Raw genomic sequence first — 19,308 nt, 5'->3', positions numbered from 1 at the left:
ACCAAGTTGCAGCAGCAATTGCCTACTTATCGGAGTCCGCCTCTCCAAACTTTTATTAAACTGCCCTTGTATCGCTGGTCGGGATGTATCGAGCTGCAGAAGAAGGAAGAAAAGGGGTGAATCTGCGCTTCGAGCTAACATCTGTCCTGACCAACTCCTAGGGCCAAGTTAGGCTGGAAGTGACCTGGGGTTGATGATATATAAAAGTGGGGCTATAGCTCAGAACGCGCGGATACCGCATGCCCAAAACAAGTCAGCTCCTTAGCTCACCAGCAGCCCTATTTGCTCTCTTGCCATCACCAAAATCCTTTTTTTTTTTTTTTTTTTTGTCTTGCCCCCAGCGAAGGCTCGGCCTCTGTGAAGATCATCCATTCAGACGAAGAAAGCAGCCCCAAAAGATCCGGTTCGTTCCCCTCACGGCATCCTCGAGGCCCTAAATGAATGGCGACACGTTTCGAGCCGTACAAGAGCTATGCATTTTCACGTTCCGTGCCCTGCTTTCATGCAACTTAGTCTTCCACGTGAAAAAGAAGAAACGGCTGTTATCCGGTTTGTTATAACGCAACCACGATTTTGCTTGTCCGCAATATACATAACTCGTCTATCAAATGTGGCCCACTTATGGAGACGGCAACCGCCTATTTGACACTAGCTGCCCCACTACTTGAGAAGTCACTGATATAGCACGCTCCGTTTGCTTAGCCTGGGCCGGCATAATGGTGCGATTCCTTTCTTTGGATCCTATTCCATTCTTATCCTTCGTCGACGACCAGCCGATGCTGATCACAACGTATAGGAGACGTGCCGCTCGGGCCACTAGCTGGCGAAGATTGCCCGCCACGTGCCTATCTGCAGTTCATATACTCAAAATGAGCAAGGAAAGTAACAAGTGACGGAAAACGTGCGACATATACGGAATAACTTAGCGCCTCTGAAAGCATTCGCCTGAAACGAAAGGAACTGTGACAGACCTCTTGACCTGCAATCGCTGGCACACATATCGGCCAACGTCGAGTGAGACGCCGGGTATTTAAGCTCGGCGCCTTAAGAGCCCGCGGCTGCGACGCAAAGTCCGAGTGAGAATAGCGGTTGTAATCGTCTACTCGCGATAAGACTAGATAGAGAGGGAGCACACCGTGTCTAGCTAGCTCTTGACATCGGAGGGTATCTTCCTCAGTCGAACTTCGTAATCCGGATGTTGAGAAACAGAGCGCTATAATGCTGAATCTTCTTGCGCGATAGGGGACGGCACCTTGCAACCATCGATAATAAAAGAACAGAAGACGACGTGGACGATTTTGAGTTGTACTGTACCGCTAGGGGCTTTCCACGCATAAAAAAGCCACGATGAGCGCACGTTCTCGAAACGAGGACTGAGTCCTGAGTATATGCAGGACAGAACACCTTGGCACCTTATATCTCCTCACCTGCGTAATAACGGGCTTTAAGTCGTCAGCATGTCTTGTATCTTCAGTTGGAAGTTAGCGCTCACCCTGTTCTCCGGACCTTTTCATTACCCCTTCTACCTTCCTTTTTGCACATTCTGAGCTGCACTACAAGCTTAAAATGTCACGACATACCAACTCGCCCAAACTGCTACGCTCTTGTATCTTGATATGAGATCCCGGAACCAGCAATAAAAGTAAAGCGTGACTTACGTAACATACACTTGTACGCGCTCTGCCTTCATGCTCCAAGCACGAAGTTTCCTGCTAATATTACTAGACAGTATTATATGGCGGTGTAATCGCTCAGCCACGACGGGAACGATGGCTAGAACACGGATTTGTCTGATATTCGTGCCTGTGGATTTGGATACTACGTTTAATCTGCATGCATCGATTCAAATTTCGAACCAATCCTACTTTTTTTTTAACTCAGAAGGCAGTAAGACTTTGCGCACATGGTAATTTCTTCCGAATGGTTGCGTTTATAACACAATGATTTGTCGAATATGATCACTTCTCAAAATGGCGAAGTCATTTGAAGCCAGAAGGACAAAATCTTAGGCTAAATCCATGTACTAACCATCATTCCCATGTTGGCCAAAGTGGCATGCTTGCAGTTTCCATCCATCCATCCATAGCGCCAGAGTTAACTCTAGTAACTTTTGTAGGAAACTCCATAGGTCCAAGGTCATCACCGCTTTCCAACGTCTCAAGCCTTCCAGTTACGTGTAAGGTAATCCTGCGTCCCTTCGCCCGCACATATCGAGGAGTTTTCAGAGTTGCATCGAGTTGCAGGATGACTACGGGCTGGTGACACCGTGGTGGCCTGTGGCCCGCCGATGCCCGAGCGCCGTTTGCACTTGCTCCTCTTTCTTCTCTATTCTTACCCCTATACCCTATACGACACAGGCACTATACTCCTACCCCAGTGTAAGGTGCAAACCAGATACCACTCATCCTGTTAAACCCTGCATTTCCCCCATTCTATTGATCTCTATCTCTCTTCCTGCTCTCACTTCGCAAGCAGTAATCAACGCTTAGTCCTTTTAGAAACATCTACGTCTCGTCTCACGACACCTACCGCGCACGTCGGCAATTGCGTGCAATGCTTAGCCACACATACTAGGAAGTTTAACACATAAAGAACCCAAAGTTAGGGGACGCAATCGGCCGGGCGTACAAAAGAACGCAAAGAGCCTACAATTAAGCTTGAGTTCTTGTGTACGCAAAGCCGCCCGGATACGCTATTCTTAATGCTCCCTTCTATCCGAGTACCAGGGGACCAGATTAAGTGACCATGATGACGGGTCATGGCATTTCAATGAACGTTGGAGCGTGCACGGTACTGCGCGCTGCCACACACATATGGTGCGGTATACCGAAAGAAAGCCAGTTGGTTTCTCGGCGCTATCACCTTACTGCAGATGCATATGCCTTAGCAGCTCTGCGTTCTTGTGAGCGGTCATGCATCACGAAAACTCTTATGCTAGCGTACGCGCATGAATCGACGAGATCGAAGGTGATGTCGGCATGTAGCCTGACAGGGTGCGAGAGTTATAACCAACGCATGAACGTGGCTGCTCCGGGGGCGTACACATGTACGTTTTACAAGCGAAGCTTGTCTATGTCTAACCTGAACGCCCGTGTCTGTTCGCAGAAACTATCATCATCAGCAATTGCTCGAGCGTCGTCGTCTTCTTACACAGCTGGCACGTTAGCGCCCCTCGGCGCAACCGCGCGAACGCACTCGTGCCACCGCTCCCTCGTTCGTCGTCGTCTTCTTTCACAGCTGGCTCCGTTACCGCTCATCGCTACAGCGTAGAATTGCACTTCTGTCGTCGTAATGGGGATGCCGCGTTTACGGGGGTATGAACCATTGCCTAAAGGGGTATGAACCATTCATTGTCTTACGTGACGGACAGGTTTCATTTGGAATCAATTTAATTTCGAAGAATCGCAAGCGGCAATGGCGGGCGAATGCTACTAACCACGCCGCCGAGCAAATCGAGACATCGAACGCAAGCGTTTCTGGTTCGACAAAAGCTTGTCCCTCATCAGTGTGATCCGCTCCGACGAACAGCGACACAATGCCTTGGAAGTGTTGAATGAACATTACGCTACTAGTGGAGAAGACCTTGGTGAATTTAGAATTTGCGGTACGTGTAAGGAATCTTTAATCGAGGGAAAACTGCCTGCGTTCAGCAACGGGTACGTATACCCTCCATTTGTTGCGTTGGTGATAAGCTTCGCTTAAAATCCCCCCTCACGGAGTGGAAGGGCCGACGAATTTTTTCTTCTTTATTTTCAGCGTCCAAATGCTCGCACTGGGCATCATGCTTGAGCAGGAGGATACTGACGATCTACATTCATTTGGGCATAGTTCACGTTGCACCGAGAGACTGAGACCACAGGTGAGCATGCACTCGCGCGATAGTGAATAACTTCCCGATGCACTGTCGAGCGAGTGATATCGTAAGAAAAACCTATAAAGATCCATAATAAAGTTCACACGATTAGGCAAACTTCAAATCCGTTGTGCCGACGGCTTCACATTCCCGTGCCACTATGCGGGCAAGTATTAAACTTTTCAATAACGCTGACCCATCATGATCACGGAGGCGAACAATAGGCTACTGGAACAATAAGCAATGGGGGCATACCAAACTGAAAAGAGAAGAACGCGGAGAACGCGGCGGCGAAAGACAATACTAAGGCATGCTTACGTTCGCCGAAACACGTGTGCTCGGTTCGTCCGAGAACATGATAGGTTTTGCGGCCGTCAATACACCTACGTGCTGAGGTGGAATTTCGCGTGGAGCGTCGGTGCAGCGCTCGACCTGCGTGCGTACAATTAGCGACCACGACGGTTGACTACTTCGTTCTGATGGCCTTAATGCGCGAAATAAGGCAAGGTTTCGCAAGTAGTATTCTGACTGAGTACTGCGCTGTTGACGGTACCGCTTCTTTTGCAGTCTCTCGCCAAGACTCTCTCTCTCTGCCACACGTGGATGGAAACTTGTTTCTGGGTTCCTGGCTCAAATGCGCAAGACATGGATCTTCGCATTAGGCGACGGCTTGACTAGTTTGCATGACAAGTGTATCTAATAAAAAGCAACTATTTCCCGCAAGCTGACTCGAGAGAAACGTGACTCATCACTTTTATAGCCGACAAGGTATTGTAACATGACAAGATTCTATAGCACATATAGGAGCACTACGTTTATTGGGGTTTGTCACACAGTGCAGGGCTACAACACATACACATAGAGAACCTTCATAGGTTATGCCTGCAATAGCGCTTAATTTCGACGGGAGTGGTGTAATAAGGCACATAGCCATTGAATTATTGACGCTATTCGCGTATTTTTTTATATTACAATAGTCTTAGAAATATTGGTTCCATTCAAGTGTCTAGAAATCTGTTTTTGTTGTTTTCGAATTTCAACATCTTGCTCTTTAGAAGAGACAACATAGCAAGTTTGCCCTCTGGAACTTTAACGCCTTCTAATCTATTGTGATTTGGACATGTATTCAAACTAAGGCTGCCACATTACTACTTTTTGTATTAAAAAAAAAAAAAACCTACAATGAAGGGCTCCGCCATTCCGACCATATACCTCGGATTCTGCATGTACGCTGCTTTCATTTTGAGTATCTTAGATGGGGCGCATTGCAGTAAAATGCTTCAAATCTGCGACAACAATGACCTTGACACTCAAAGCCGGTCACGACAGATTCTGCGTCATTGCTATCTTATCGTGATGTCATGCCTCCTCGATGCTACTACAGAGCGGAAACATCTCACTTCCTCTTTCCGTTCTTGCTCATTCGCGCATGCGGTGACGTCGTCCCCTTTCGCCCCCTTATATAGTTCCGTGGCCGTAGATATATCGCGCACACTCGAATGCTGACGAACTCAACGGAGAGACATCGCGCTTAAGTTTATTTTTCCAAGGCCGCCGTACTCACTCAAGGGCACAATCTGTGGGCTCAATGGCGCGCTCGAAAGGGCATTGCCTCCAAAGCTTCTGCCCTTTCGTGTTTTGTATACGCACAAATGCCGCGTCGATATCTCTTGGAAACGCAGGGCGATGCACGGAAAGAAAAGCAGATGAGTTTTGAGGGAAGGATTCTCTTCTTTTCTTTCTTTCTTTTTTTTTTTAATGTTATACAACGCACTGACTGCGCGATTGTGACAAGAATGGGACGCGCGGTGTTGCGGCAAATGAGGAAGAGCGAGAAGAATCGGTTTGCAGAAGAATAGGAATAAACTTGTTCCACTGCCTTCGACTACAGGCAGGTTCGCACAACTCTGCATTTCATTGTGGTTTTGCTTAGCGTTTTGAAGTGGCATCTCTGGCATCGCTGCTATGTGCGTATACAGTACAGGGCCATCACCTCTCCATCGAACCAGCGAGTCTGCCAACAGCAGCATGCTGTTCGTGGTGGGGAAAAGCGTAAAAGACCCGACCCCATGCAAGACCTCTCCGCCTGACACTTTGTCGCTTTATGTTGCAAGTACATTTTCCGCACTTTCAAGAAACCAAGACAGCTGTCGTGCCTTTTCCGCTTGCTCGCTGCGAGCGCTGTCCAGTTGGAGACCGCTTATCGAGAAAGCGCTTGAAACAGCCTCTGACGTCTACATCGTGGGCCATTCCCAGGCATTCCGATGACTCCGCAAGAGCTCTCGGTGCAACAACAGAAACGAACTATCCGCATGCGCTTGAAAGAGAAGGCAGTGCAGATTTGGCGTTCCAGGCAGGAGCTCGCATGCTCCAAAGCCATTCTCTTCGACATTCCTTATCGTCGCCTTTGTTTCCTTCTTTATTTATTAACTTACTTTCAGCCTCCACGTTCTCGTGGTAGAAACACTCGCTCCAGGCATTCAGAGGCTGCGATATGTCGCCAATTTAGGGCGAGTTCACACAAACTTCGAGATTTCATAATTAGTAGGCACAGTCTCATGCGTACGCAACGAAAAGTTGAGAACATCAAAGCACGAGATAGGTCCTTCGTGAAAACAAAGATCGAGGAAAGAACGAGCGATCACTGCATGCTGAGCAACTTATACGGTGGCGGCAGAAACGCGACGCGGAGACGGGAGGTCGTGGCACATAGCAGTATATTTGAACAGCCGGCGGCAGGGGGACACACCATCGCCTGCTACGATGTGGAAGGTTGCACACTGTTATATATACCTTCGCCAGCCTTGAAACGCGCCGCCGATGCGCAGACAGCCGCATTTTCGCGCTAGCCTAGCTGAAGGACAACATTGCCTGTATTGAAACCTCTCTATATCCTGCCCTCACAGTGATCCTTTCAAACTTGTCCTCAGTGACGTTGGCTACATAACGTATACGCTGCGCATTTGGACAGCATCAGTTCGAAATTAAACGATGCCGTCTCGATGCTCTCTCCCTGAGAATCAGGTCGACGCACACTGGAGAGAGGACGACAGCCAACTCGCACGCCCCTATCACGCTGTTTGCGCTGGAACGCAGATGCCTCGTTGAGAGCCATCGCTTATCACCAAGGCGTTGCCAGTTGCGCCTGCAACATCTGGTTGCGTAAACACTCTTTCCGGAGCTCTCGCGAGCAGGGAATTGACCGCAAGACCGCGCGAGAGCATGTCAGAAAGTTCAGCGCGTTCTATCACATTTGAGAGCTTTCGCATAAAGTAACTTCTTTTATTCCTGTATGGTTCTAGATTGACGGACGCAAGAGGCTTGCGTTCCGCTATAGCGTACACAAGCCACCTGTGCACCAGCAAAGCCCAAGCAGACTTTGGGCTTTTAGTTGCGCAAGCCGTTTTCGTCGCCTAATCTGAACCTTTCTATTGCCTGGATATCCATTTGGGCCATCCGGTGACGGCTTATCTTTAGCCGGCGCGGTGGCTGGGTGGCTATGTGCTATATGCTATCTGCTGATGAGCCTGAGGGCGCAGGTTCGATACCTGGCAACGGCGGCTGCATTCCGGTTGGAGTAGGATGCAAAAGCACTTGCGTATACTCGCTTTTAGCTATACATTAAAAAGCTTCGGATGGTCAAAATTTATCTGAATCCATCCACTGCGTTGTATCACATGTCCCGGCGTAGCTTCTGGGCGTTACAAATCAATCAATCAATCAATCAATCAATCAATTGTAATATTTGATTTAAGCAGCGCACATACGGCTAACACAAACAAGGAAGGCGACACATTGCTGAAATCACAAGTTTATTAGCGAACGTTCAATACCATTCCTTCAAGGTAATGACACGCGATAGAATTATTCCAGTTGTCATTTCACTGATTGCTTTTTGTTATAGTAACTGGAATACTTCTCTCGGCTCAGTGTTTGCATGTGGTATATTCCACTTTCAACGCAACCTTAATTGCGGGCGCAGCGGTGTGTCGTGTTATTTGTTTCCGCAGTTGTCCTTGAGCATTCTGCTTAAATGAAAGGTCAGCCCTGAGCCATGTTGGCGTGTACTTGGCGATAGCGTGCAGTCGGGTATTGAAGTTCGTGGACAGTGATCGCAGCGAGAAATCTGAATGTGTTTCCTGGCCTACATATGCTGGAAGTAACTCAGAGCTGTGGCAATAAGTTCTGCGAGAGAATCAGCCACTTTCCAGCGATGCACTTTAGCTGGGACGAAATTCAGTTTCTTCGCCCACCACCCATAATCTATAAACTATCTCAGCTGATATAGCACATTTAAAAGAATCGCAGAAAGGCTGTCATGTTGGACTACGTACGCGAAAGTACATATAGTGTATCTTATTGGTCAAAGTTCTACGCTTAAAGTCACATTGGAAGCGTCAGAATAGTTAGTGTATACGTGTATACAGACGCGTTAGCTTCTTTTCGTTAGTTAATTTCGTTAGCTTGGCGCTGCCGTGCGCGAAAGGCAACCTGCTTCCTTTATGTGTCGAAGTGCTTGAGATGACATATCCCACACACTGGAACTCAAATAGCCTACAGACCGTTTTAGTTTTATTGGCAGGCGACGTCGTATTGGAAACGTTCGGATCCGATTGTTAACGACAATCGTCATTTCTGTGCCGTGTACGCAGCACCAAACCGGTGTGCGCTATTAATGCTTTGCCGGTTTCAGAATGACCGTAAATGGCTGCACCGATACTCCAGTCACAAATTGTAATGCAGTGCTCAAGTTAAAAGCGACCTCCGGAACTTGTGGCCAAAGCTTTTCATAAGTATAGCTGAGATACCTTGAACAGCTTTGGTCAAAATTTCTCAGCATGTTTCCTGTTCTCAACTCTAACTATATAGTCTCGCAGTAGCTTACGGTCCACGGACCAGCGTTACCTTTACGATTACTGCACCACGCTAGCTGCGTTAAAGTTCAGCGCGTACCGCAGATACGTGGTACGGTATCGCTATGTTCCCGAGAAAGTTTGGCAAAGCCAAGTGTTAAATAGCACCCTCTAACTCTGTTGATTTCGACAACAGCAAATGCGAATGAATCGCTGCACGAGTAACGATTTTATGTGAGCCTGCGTTGGCGGCAGCTACTAAACCCCAATGCAGACCGCAATGTCGACATCACACGGCTGCGTGTAAGAAACCGAAGCTGGCGACAGTATAAAGAACAGTCGTTTATGCACCACTAATGAGTATCCTTGAATATTCTCGGAACATCGCGTCATCTCCCCTCCCTCATTAAAGCCCACGTGTGCGCAACGGTGGTCGCGTAAACTGTGCCAACGTGCTCAGGCGCACGGAGTCTCTTCGAGGCACCCCCAGCCTCAAAAGAGTTTGTCCGCGGTGTGCACTCGGCATTCGTTCTCAATGCTTGAGCGCACACTTGCGTCTTGCGTGTTCAGAACGTATTCGTGTTTCAGAGCGCGAACACGGGAACGGAGGGGTGGCGTCAGGAGATATGCTAACGAGCTAGGCGTCAAACACATAGGTCGCGATAGCACGTATGCAAACAAAGAAGTGTTTCCTGAAAGTCGTGAGCTAGCATTACCGTTAGTGATGCAGCGCTACATGAACCGTGGGAACGGAAGGAAAAGATGAGAGGGAAATTACTGCATTGCACTTCCTCCGACTTATCTCGATCACACACACACACACACACACACACGCACACACACACACACGCACACACACACACACACACACACACACACACACACACACACACACACACACACGAAATAAAGCAATCTCGCTTCTACGAGAGAACGACGTAGATTAATTTAGATCTATTCAGATTAGACTGGCCGTCGGGACAGCAGTGTAGACGGGCGTTTTTGGGTTCCGCCTCCCAATCGGAATTCGGCCGCGGCGACTCGGCATCGAACCTGCAACCTCGTGCTCGGCCGAATAACCCAATAACGCAGCAAACTCGTGAATACATGGTACGGAAAGGCAGGCGTGCAAACAAATGACGCCAGTATAAAACGATATATGGACAACACAAACGCCGACTATCCTGCGTCAACCTCCTCGTCCCACATATGTCCGTTCCACATCATGAATCCCTATATACCAGCTTGCTCAACTTTTCGGCTCGTTCTAAATAGCCTCGTGGATACGTAAGATGGGCTTGTATACCACTGTATAGTATTGCTACATTATATCTTCTGCTGACTGGAACGCCAACGAAACTGCTCGGGCCAGGTGCATCTGGAACGCGACTGCAGTGCGTATTGCACATACCGATCGCAGCAGACAGCTATGCATACGTGTTTCCCGAGGCGGATGTCGCAGCAATCGCCGACGTAAACGGCGCACAGGTGCGCCAGCGTAAAAGGCCACGTGACGGCGCGTTCCCGCCAAGAATGCGAGGCTCGAGCTCACGGCGCATGCAAATTAAAATACATCGGCAATGAGTAATCAATGGCGTACCAAAGAAAAACAAGTAAATGAAAGAAACACCGTTTATCAGAGGGACCCGGGGTCGCGTACGCACAGACAGAAGGACCCAGGGTCGCTACGCACCGACTGCATGTAGTTTACGGGGTTTCGTATCCGAAAGCTACAGGCTCGCTCCGCCCCGCAGCGAAAAGCGGCCTATAGCACTTTCACGTCGTGTAGTTTCAACGTCGGCAAGCTCAAGGTAGGCGTCCTCCATACGTCTCACCGCAAAAGGCCCGCGATACGTTTTTCCTACCAAAAAGGAGGATATTTCGTGACTTGCGAATGTCACTCCGTCACTACTTTGTTGTGAATATACTATTCTTGTTAATTCTTTTCTTTGGGGTTGCTTCGAGCCCCCCGAACAATGTTGAGGTCATATTAGTTGATTTTGGCCTGAAAGATCAGTAGAATTTAATAAGCAGGTCCTTCATGCTGGTGAACGAGGTATTTTAAACAATTTTATTGTTTTTGTTTTGTTTCTTGCCAGAAATAATCCAGTGCTTATTTATAGTACTCCAATATGCCAGCTGCGAAGCAGTAACGCAATACAATGCCCTCCGAAATTCTTTGCGCGGTGCGTGGTTCGAAAAACAACAGTGCTCAGGGAATTTCGAAAGCCATAACTGCTAAAAAGACACCTTGTGCATCGTTAAACGAGTTTCGTTAGGGTCTCAAATGACATCTCGCACCTGAAATCTGATGTGTTCATAGTGTTTTAAATTAAGAAATGCACCTATCGCTCGTTGCTCATGTGCAGCAAAGGTCGATGGCACTTTAGCAGTTATTTATAAAAAAAAGTGTAGATGCCGTAAAAAGTAGTAGAAAATTTTCAAAAAAAAAAAGTAGTCGATTTGTCCATAGTTTTTCTGGAAAACGGCAAGAACCAGTAGTTCCGAAGCTTATCACTGAATCACCAAAATTCCGAAAAGAAAAATTACAAAAATCAGAAGATCGCCTGATAAATCAGTAGCTGTGACAACACAGCTTCCGCACTGCCCGAGCTACGCCAATCAGGAAAGAACGCAAAGCGAAAGCGCCACGGGCAGCGATCGACTGACCGTGAAAGCTATCGTACGAAACTTGTCGTGATCGCGAAGTGCAATTACAAACTGAACGCGGTGTCCCAGGAGCCAAATTGGCTTAGCTAGCAGTAAAGATGAAGAAGAGAACGATGTTCGTCCCCTCCCTACTTACATGATCGGTCGCCGGGGGCTGGAACGTGTCCCAAATCCAGGTCAGGCCACCGCCGTCGCACCGATGAAGTCTACACGCCGAGACGCCGGCGCACGACCGCCAACATCGCCGGCCGGCACGCCGCCCCAACCGCGCCGCTGTCTCGAGCGAACACGTGGCTCGCAACGCGATGTCAGTCACGAGAAAACAACACACAAAACGCGCCGCACCGCGCGCGTTGGGGCAGTATGACCACAATGGAGTACGAAAACGAGTGGCAAAATAAAGAAATAAAGCCTTCCGTGCACAGTTGTAGCTCGCCGCTGCGGCAGCCCGGCTTCGGTTTCTTGTTTTTCTTCCCCAGGCGGCAAACTCAGCAGTTGTCGTCGCACGACGCTGCTTAGCTTTGCCGAGGTTCCTCAGCGCACAATCACAGCCTTCACGCACAATCGCGGTACCCTTCGGGATTACCTCGCTCCCTCGCTGTCCACCGCCGGTTTCACCTGTTGCAGCCGCCGTCGGCGCCGGTTGAAAGTAGGTAGGAGCTGCAGAGTTCTGGGAAGGAACAGTTCCTTCGGTGTTTGGTCCGGCGAACAGTTGCTGTCGTGGCGCAACAGGCCACGAGCGACCACCACTAGTACCGCTCGCCGTAACGCCGCGACCGCAACGGCGGACCAACCCACGCGAGGAAAAAAGCGATTCTGAAAGTTGGCTCTCTCTGCCGCGTACGTCGTCGTGGCGTGCGGCGGGAGAGGAGAGACAGGAGAGCGCTACGACGACGCAGCCGCCGCCACCGACCGCCCGAAAGCCCGATCGGCTTGAGCCAGCAGCGCTCGAAGGCAGGAATGGCTCGGAGAGGAGGCGGTGCCTCCTTTCCCTCCCAACGGCGCTCGACGCTCAACGTGCGAGCGCGCTCGAGCGCGCGGTGTTTTGTTCCTCTTTCCATTTTGCCGTTGATATTTTCACGATGGGTCCGAGTCACTCACTCTTTCCCCCCCTTTTCCTCGTCTCGCTTTTGATAATCTTGCGCTACGGCGGGCAGGTCGGTCCTTGCCGCTCCGTTCGCGCACCTAAAAAAGAAGCCGAGCGCTTCGTCGGGCGCCGAGACCCAAAGACGGGACCGGGTGCGTCGTGGGGAGTTTTGTTTAGAATAGCGGCGCCCGCTTGAGGCAGCGTCCCGCCGCCGGTGCTCGGGAGAGGTGTGTAGTATCTCGTCGTCGCCTGTCACGTGACGCGAGACTATTCTCAACAATATGCGTGGGTTATGACCGAGAGAGGAAGTGAAGGATGGTACGTTGAGAGCTGGGTGGCGCATATCCCATACTGCATAACGCTGGTTGGAACCAAATGGAGACAGAAATAAAAAGGAAGCTACAAAAAAAAAAAAAAAAAAAAAGTCGCTACTTGGATGCTGTCCCATAATTTCCCAGAGCAAGCTTGGTGCATGATTCAGCTAGCCGGACTTTCTTTAGCATTAAGGGCTGGGATCAACAGAAAGAGGAAGTCTGTTCTTGCCCAGACGATGCTTATCTCACGGGTACGCTGCTTCGCCCTTTCGTGTAGGAAGTTCCTTGAACGCCACGTGCTTAGTTGTGACATGCGTTGTGGCAATGTGTAAGACCGCCCATGCATTGTAAACACGTGACATCGAAAAGGCTTTTTTTTTCCCTTTATTTTTCTGCTTTCGAAATGTCATCAAGAGCGGACTAGACCGTTCGAGTACAGCAGCTTGCAGGGCAAGTTCGCACGCATTGCATAAACAAATAAAAATAGAGAAGATCTAGCCGCAAATGCGAGAGAAATGCGACCCTCCAATGCGCCTTCGACTGTCGCGGGGTCTATCTCGTTGCAAGCCATATACATCACGGACAGCTCCATGGCGCGTGGTACAAATTTTGTGGTTACGACGAGACCATACATAACACGTCCTGCATTGCTTGCAGTTCTGCATCACAACCATAAAAGAGGAGCCATGGTCGCTGTTCTGCTAATCCGCAGTGTCAAGGTGAGAATGGGTCCAAGTGAAAAGGAGAGTGAGAGAAGTAGACATGCAAATCCAACGCAATGTTTGAATATTAACGCGAAGCTTGAGTTAGCGAGTTAGCAGATATGAATAAATAAAAGGACTTAAAGAAAATAAACAGAGGAGAAATCATGCACGATTGCTCTAATACGAATTAAATAAAACTCGGAATTTGAACGAGAAACATACGTTCATGTATGCTACTGATGTTTGCCTGGCCATACGCTTAGCATGTTACTCCAGATGACCAGGTTGTTGACACATGACATGAAATGTATGTATGTATGTATGAATGTATGTATGAATGTATGTATGAATGTGTCATGAAATGACACATTCATACATAATACAGAGGCGCCCAAAATACAAAAGCACACACGGTAACCAGTTGTTCGAGGCCATGCAGTGTCTCTGATGAAGGCTAAGCGCGCCATTGTTGCATGCCATGCGCTACTGGCGCTGCCCCAAGGTCCAAGAGCATGGCTCTACTCTAAGAATCTGCCACGATGGCATACATTTTTAACGGGTCAAAGCATAGTATTCATGAACGTATTGTTTCCCAACGACAATCAGCGAAATCTCCCAGAAAAATCCTCGTGAAACTCTTCTCTTGAGGTCACTTTCTTTTTTTCCGCTCTGAACTTGCCCAGTCCACTGATATAACATTGACGTCGAATGCAGTGAGCCAGTCATATTCGTTTATGCGTGCACGGACATGCATAAATAATAATTGGGTGTCATTCCAACCGAATGAATAGAACAGCACTGCGACAGTGGCTTACTGTCTACGTTGAAACTTGACAGACATGTCATGTGTTCTTCTATTGAACAGGTGAAACAAGATCATAAAGCCAAGTGACACCCTTAGGCAGAATAAGCTCTCGTACATACGTGTCAGCTTTATTCGCGAGTAAAGACTTGATAGACATTCATGTGGCATCGCTAACTAACGGCATTATTCTGCCGTGACACTGTCAGAACTATAGTACACACAGACAGAAACACTATAGCGTCCTGTTCAAGCTATCTATATACAAAAAAAAATGTACGTGCGATTGATGCCACACAGTTTAAACGCCAAGTGTATGAACCGCGCTCCACAGTTAATAAGTGAGGGAGCAGCTCGTAACTAGAACGGTCTTTCGTGCTCTTATTGATGTCTCGGACGCACACACTCTCTCCGAGCCAAATTGGTTTTGTTTAATTTTCAGTCGTTTTCAGTTTTCGGGTCAACAGAAGCTTTATTTTGAGGCTAATATTCGCTTACATACGCAACCCCATTTTTAGCGGACTTCTTTTACTCTCCTCTTTAGCTTCGAGGACCCATAAAAATGGAGTTGCGTGTACAACAGAATATGAGCGTCACAATAAGGTTTCTGTTGAATAGAAAACTGAAGACGACTAAAAATTAAACAAAACAATTTGTTTTGTATACAATTCCGGCAATGTAATGCATATTTGTGACTCTTCTGTGACGCTGGTACATTTTCACTCCATCTGAATGGAGAGCAAAATATTTTACTGAGGCCCCGAGTCCAGACTAATGGACGGGGAGGGTCAAGGTGAGGGGAAGTGAATCATCTGAGAGCAGCGGACAGAAGGGCTTTATTTACGCCTCTTCTTTAGCCGGACGGCGCTGGCGGCGATGACGTGGTCTGGAAGAGCCCACAATTCCTCGTCTGGTCCCAAGATCCTGGCCCATAGAATCCTCACGGGGACGCTCCTTGTACAAGTCCTGTGTCTTGCCAATATTCTTGATCCGCTCAATAACTTGGCCTTAAGGCTTTTTTTAGTGCGTCCTTGTATTCTTTAATTCTTGCGATACGGCTAGCGTTAATAACTTCGTGTATTGTGGGTTGAATTTGTAGCCAAACTTACAATAGATGCGTGTTGTCGGAGTAAGACCAACATTGGTTGCATGTGTTGTGGTCAAGTCACCTTCGAATGTGGTCGTGTATTTGAGGTGCAGGGAGAGAGCAAGTTAGGGTGCCTCGATGTCCTCCTCGCCCGCATGGAGCGGTGGGCGTGGCGGACATCGACGCACCCTAGAGTAAATTTGAGTCACGCGCCGTAAGGCGGTGACATCCGGAAAATATTTCGCGGAAGCTTCCGACAGGGAAATTTCCTGTTCAGCTTTATTTCTCAGGCGGAGTTTACTCCCTTTGCACTGTGCTCACGCGGGATGGGGGGTGAGGTAGTTTTTCGTGTAGCCTGGGTTTTCATGAATAAGTATTGGTAGTCTGATTTCCTTCGGCTCCAGAATGGCCAAGGGTCCACTCCACCGCGTAGCAAATATCGGAGAGGTTATGGGCTACTGTTGATGTTAGTGCAGTTGCTTTTTTTTTTTTCTACTATGGATCGCTGACAAGGATGCCGGAGATCTGGACATGTTGTCAACACAAATGTCACCGGCCTCCCCATAGCGGTAAATTGTTGAATGTATGAAATGCATTGCCGAGCTCTTCCTGAGCTCGGGAAGTGTTTCGTACATTGCAAGAATTGGAAGTAGTATAGGAAAAAGACCGTGGCTGGCTTCGTTTTACCGCGCGCCATTACGGCCTTGCAGGCCCGCGGCAGGAGTTCAGTTAGGACGTGCAGTTATCAGAACTGCTTCACTCAAACTGTCGCCGCAAAATAAATGAGAAAATTCAGAATTATGTGCTTGCCCAACTTGTTGTATACATAAGGTAATACCAGGGTCCTTCAATAAAAGTATTGAAGGACCCTGGTAATACTGATGTTAAGGCAATACGGCCACCTCCAACAACCTTCTCATTTTCTTTATTGTTATTATTATTGTAGACCAGTAAACAAACAGATGCGACATTTCAGTTTTCAACTCTTTTCTCGGTCTAGGAGGAAGAAAAGAGGGAAGGAAAGGCAGGGAGGTTAACCAGATGCACGTTCGGTTTGCTACCCTAGACGGGGGAAGGGGTTTAAAGGGACGAAAAGAAAGAAAGGAGGGAGAGGGAGTACTCTCAGTGTGAACACGTGCTGTCGTCCAACACTTCACAATCGGTCACTGAGGCCAGTCGAGTTCATGATCCTAGCAATGCCCGCGTCGATTTGAAAGTCTGCGACGCATGGGGCCATGGTCCAAGAATCTTTATCTCTGAAAATGGTCTGTAAGCCTTCAATACGTGAGGCAACTTGGAAGTAGAAAGACTCCCGTATGTAGCGAATAGGATCCGATGGCGCAACAATATTTCACTGTTGCATATTTTACCATAGAGACATCGCAGTTATTCCCCTCGCACTCCTACCACAATTTGTGTCTGACAAATCAAATATGCAATATCTTTTTTGTTCTATATAAGTATGTCGAAACAATCCAATAAAACGGGTCCATTAGAGACCGGCCATAAGATAACGAAGCCAGTGCATGTTCTCATCCGCTCTGTCAGCCTGTCTAACCGTTAGGGGAACGGTCGCAGCTAGCCGTCGGCTTTTAAACGGGACGGTAAGTGAAATCGCATTGAAAGCAGCAGCACGCCTGTCCGCGGACACCGCGAGTCGACGGCCTCCACTTCTTTGATCACACGCTGCCGACGAAAAATAACATCGCCACAGCATGGCGCATACCAAAGCCTGGAGTTGGGGGGGGGGGGGGGGGGGGGAGACATGACTTCCGCACTGGCGTTGACAAACGTGGCTGGAAAGGGCATTCAGGAGTCTTTAAATGCCGTTCGTGCTGGGAATGAAACGGAACGAGCGGGCTTCGCGCGTCACCTAGCTCCAAATGCAGGGAACAAGTCAAAGAAAAGGAAGGAAGGAAGGAAAGATACACTAAGAAGGACGCAAACTGGATTGACACTGGCCTTTCATTGTAAGGACGGGAAACTCAATTCCGAGCACATCGCACCCACCAGCGCTCGCTTCGGCTCGGCTGTCGCCCACGCGCGAATTCTCATTTATAGCCGGCGAGACCTGGTAGAAAGGGACGCGCATGCCACACGCCCCCCCCCCCCCCCCCCTCTTTCCCTCTCTCTCTCTCTCACTTCATCTCTCCATCGGTGAAGGAGAAAAACCATTACACCTTTATTTATAAGACCACGCGCGATTGGGCAGAGAGAAAAGGGGGGGAACACCGGCCATGAGAGAGGTCCGGAAACAGCTAGGGAATTTCTGTCCCTTTTTATTTCTTCCCCTGCTTCCCTTATTCGCGTGTCACGCGGCGATCGTAGGGAGAAAAGAGGAGGAGGGGCTTGACACAAGCCGGAGCGTGGCGCCCAGTGTTACTGTCACTCGCTGCTATATAGTAGTCCCCGGTGGTGCTAGCTGGCGCGCGGGGTCACGTAATCGTTTCCGAAGTGCAGGGAAATGGGATGAACTGGAAGCCGAAATTAAATCTCGACTGAACCATTTGCGACGGGGCTTTTGTTGGTTATTTCGAATGTGCGCACGCCATTCTAGTTTTCTCACGTTTCCTTTTTTTTTTTTTGTATTCTAATGCAAGGAGTAACAACTTTAAGGTAGGACGTGAAAAAGAAAAGAAAGACAGACATCTGAGAGCGATCGGGGATGTGCACTTACTGTTACATGTGCATTTACGGCTTGGGGGAATGGCAGCGGAAATGCGCTTTGGTTACATAACCAAGTCAGACAAGCAAACATTGCGTTCTGAGAGGGCTTCCGCTACATCATTACTGAAAGTATCTTTCTTATCTGTTTCTTTGTTCTCTTTTTCTGTCTTTTCCTTTCATTTTTTTAATTTTTCTTTAACTTCGCACGATTTCACTCGGAATTGTTGAAGCTTGTAGAGAGCAGTGACGGGACGTGCAGTATGGACCGGGGCAGCTTTTGGCTTGCATTGTTCGCTGTGTCTGCTCCCTGTACAGAAAAGCTATGTTTAGTTGCTGCACTTGTCGTTGTCTGTCAGATTTACGAGTCAGTTATCAGTCTGCGTAGGCCTCTTTAGATAACCTCCTTACTGCAAGTTCTTTGACTGCATGAAGCACGCCACTTCTCTTTCGCATCTTAAACGCCTGTCGTTACCTTGGCGACCCAGTGAAATAGGGTTGCAACATGTTGCCTTATCAGGCGCGTTACGTCATGACTACACGGCGGAATGTGCCATGCGTGCAAATCGTCGTGTACACATCGGCACACTTCAAGGCCTCGCGGTACCGTCGTTGACGAGTGAGCAATCGTAAGACGGCACAAAATTGACAGCTGTACTCTTGTAGATTAGATAAGGTATTGTAGGTTGCACCGCGTTGCAAAGATACGCTCTCGGGTGTAGCGGTTGCCTTCGGGCAGCCTTAACAAACGCAGGCTTTGGCATTTTCCGTAAGTTAGCAAAAAATAAAAAGGAAAAAAAAAAGAAAGACGTTTAGAAATAGAATTTGCGGTTTTCTGCGGCAACACCGGTAGAATGTTCATACGAATACCTTAGATACGTGCCTTCAGCTGATTCCTCAGGGTTGTGGTCCTAGGTTTGATAAAGTGATTTGTTGTAGTCCATTCTCATTACCGAAAAAATGCAGACAACCAAATGAGTAACTCTTTCTAAAGATTAATTTCACACAGGAGCTAAAAAATAAGAAAAAAATAAAAAAACTGGTGACATAAAAAGTAATCTGAAGCCAGAAGGTCATGTCCACAAATGTGGACATAAGATTTGGACACACATCTCAAGCTCGAAGCCATTTTCTTTTTTCTTTCTTTTTTCTTTTACCGGCCGCCTCAGCCGATCTATGGCGCCGTTCTTTAGAAGCAGGGTAAACCAAGATGCGGTCAGCGAGGGAAACGGCACTAGCGCGTGGCGTGCAGCGGCGAGAACAGGGTCGAATGA

The sequence above is a fragment of the Dermacentor silvarum genome, chromosome 4 (assembly GCF_013339745.2).
Source record: "Dermacentor silvarum isolate Dsil-2018 chromosome 4, BIME_Dsil_1.4, whole genome shotgun sequence".
Taxonomy (NCBI): Eukaryota; Metazoa; Arthropoda; class Arachnida; order Ixodida; family Ixodidae; genus Dermacentor; species Dermacentor silvarum.
The sequence above is the reverse complement of the archived record's forward strand: the minus strand, read 5'-3'. Positions refer to the sequence as shown.